This window comes from Calliopsis andreniformis, unplaced genomic scaffold (genome assembly GCF_051401765.1).
Source record: "Calliopsis andreniformis isolate RMS-2024a unplaced genomic scaffold, iyCalAndr_principal scaffold0412, whole genome shotgun sequence".
NCBI lineage: Eukaryota > Metazoa > Arthropoda > Insecta > Hymenoptera > Andrenidae > Calliopsis > Calliopsis andreniformis.
The window spans coordinates 77501-80000 of record NW_027480821.1 but is presented as its reverse complement, the minus strand read 5'-3'; the positions used below and the strand labels follow the sequence as shown (position 1 = coordinate 80000).

General features: G+C 53.1%; 2 non-coding genes across 2 annotated transcripts in view; both read right to left on the bottom strand.

Annotated features, from left to right (window-relative positions):
• The window catches only part of LOC143187923 (large subunit ribosomal RNA), a 4056-nt gene extending 3231 nt beyond the window's left edge, over positions 1–825 (bottom strand). Inside the window, exon 1 of the ribosomal RNA XR_013003373.1 lies at positions 1–825. This exon is cut by the window's left edge and continues 3231 nt beyond it. This is a non-coding gene — a ribosomal RNA (large subunit ribosomal RNA).
• Positions 826–2180: 1355 nt separating this feature from the next.
• Positions 2181–2335, bottom strand: LOC143187926 (5.8S ribosomal RNA). The gene has a single exon (XR_013003374.1). It is a non-coding gene; the product is annotated as a 5.8S ribosomal RNA (ribosomal RNA).
• Between the last annotated feature and the right edge of the window lie 165 nt (positions 2336–2500).

The following is a 2500-nucleotide window of genomic DNA, read 5'->3' as shown; positions in this document are numbered from 1 at the left end:
GGAAAGACGTCCGTACCACAGGGCAAACAAAGCTGACCGAGCTTGCGGCGGGCCTGACGCACCGTTCGAATGAGAAGACTGGTTGCGGCCCGATACCATCTGGGGGAACACCGTCGCGCAGCCGGTCGGGTCACCGAGGGTCCGTCGCGCACGCACAAGGCGACGCAACGGTCTAACCGCCCGGGCCGTAGACCGACACGCAACGGGTCGCGACGTCCTACTAGGGGAGAAGTGCACGTCTACGTAGCCGGAACGTTCGCCGTTGGCCGTAACATCCGTGCGCCCTCCTTGCGGAAAAGCGACGGACACCCCTTTCGGGGTTTCGCGCACCAACGGGAGCCAGCATTTGTCGACGATGAATCTCCCCTTTCGAACTTTTGGGTTTCTCAGGTTTACCCCTGAACGGTTTCACGTACTCTTGAACTCTCTCTTCAAAGTTCTTTTCAACTTTCCCTCACGGTACTTGTTCGCTATCGGTCTCGTGGTTGTATTTAGCCTTAGATGGAGTTTACCACCCACTTAGGGCTGCATTCTCAAGCAACCCGACTCTAAGGAGAGACCCTCCCGAGACGCGCACCGGTCGCTACGGGCCTGGCACCCTCTATGGGTAAATGGCCCCATTCAAGATGGACTTGGACGCGATGCAACGTCACGGGATAAACGGATCCTCCCGAACACTACATTTCCCTGCGGCAGTACCGCGGGATTCAGTGCTGGGCTCTTTCCTGTTCGCTCGCCGCTACTAAGGAAATCCTTGTTAGTTTCTTTTCCTCCGCTTAGTAATATGCTTAAATTCAGCGGGTAATCTCGCCTACTCTGAGGTCGTCGTATACGTGTTAAATATATCACACACGTAGAGTGATATATTTTATATATGTGTAAAAATGACGAAAGAAGCTGTGGCGTAATCCTCGTACAACGGGGGCACACAACCGAGAGAAGCGGACCAGGCAGAGTGTGTGAACGAATGTTACGAGAAATGGGAAATGAGAGAGAGACTTGAGATCATGTTCGATGCGTCGTCCCAACTTCGCCGTGTGCCTTCGGAATATGTTGTCGTAACGCAACAGCAGCGTTTCCAAAGGTAAGGAAGCTCCTCGTAATTCGCCAGAAGTGATCAGCGGAAAGTAAGTCACATCGTCCTTAATGCGCCACACCAAAGCATCTTCGCGTCTCGTTTAATTCGATCTAAAGGAGAGAGACTCTCGCCAGGCGACTGCCGGTATGGTTTAACGCCCGTCCGCTTGCTTTTTGTATAGCTTTCGTGGACTGGACGACCGGACTTGACGCGCGGTCTCTCTCGGCGATCGACTAACGCGAAGACATGGGGCGACCGGACGCTGCTACCTTTCCACCTCCTCCTTCTAGGAGAGAAGTCATCCCTATGTGATGAGTCATATATATGGCGGCTGTGTAAGCCTCGCCAAAGAGGATTCAGGATACAGAAACAAGTTGTAGTACAACACAACACATTCACGGAGCCACAAACGACTCGACCGAAACGTGGCCGGGGAAGATGCATCCCGGAACTTCATCGTTTCGACGAATGAGTGCCTCCTTTTCGCGTTGTTCCTGCAACAAGACGATCCCTCTAGAATCCCTGGGGCTCTGTTTCTCGTCATACATTTCTTCACCACACTACACGGGTGGGGTATACGCGATCTCGTGTTCATGCTCACTCGCACACCCTTTCATTGTCCTTCTCTGTAGTCTCACGACAAACTCTCTTGTGTGTCGTTGCGGGTTACGCACGCCTCTTTCTTACACGCATCATTTCAGACTACGTCGGGAGCGCGGATGAAAACTCGCACGAAAAGCGAACGCTGTCTGTTAACAATCACGAGGGTATTTGGCGAGACACGGAGGCTGGTCGATGATCGTACGTCCGCGCGCTTGCGTCCGGAGCGGTGCACATACACACACGGGCGGTCGACAAATTAAGCGACTCACGACGCCGTGTGAAAATTAGCACTCACGCAAGTCCGGAACGACAAAGCAACGACGATGACGACGATGTCTCCAGTCATCTGCCGCGTACACACAACCTTCTTCCCTCCATGACGTCTAGAGCGTATTCTCGCTTGTTTTCGTGCGACCGCGGCAAACGCCGACGAACGGTCCAACAATCGCTCGTACGTGACACCGAGATGCCAACGTAAGCAGTCTTAAGGTTACGTGAACGACCCTCAGCCAGGCGTGGTCCAGGAATTGTATCCGTGGACCGCAATGTGCGTTCGAAATGTCGATGTTCATGTGTCCTGCAGTTCACACGTTGACGCGCAATTAGCTGCGTTCTTCATCGACCCACGAGCCAAGTGATCCACCGTTCAGGGTTGTATTTTAATATTCTGTGTTCATGTATATATATATATCATACTCGTATATAGTTCTCGGGTTCGGAAGAATCCGAGACCCGCGCCTCCAACTAGCACACGGTCGATGGAGGTTCGGGCGTCGCGACACTTCGTCCGAACGAACGAAAGTGACGACACAGGGGTCT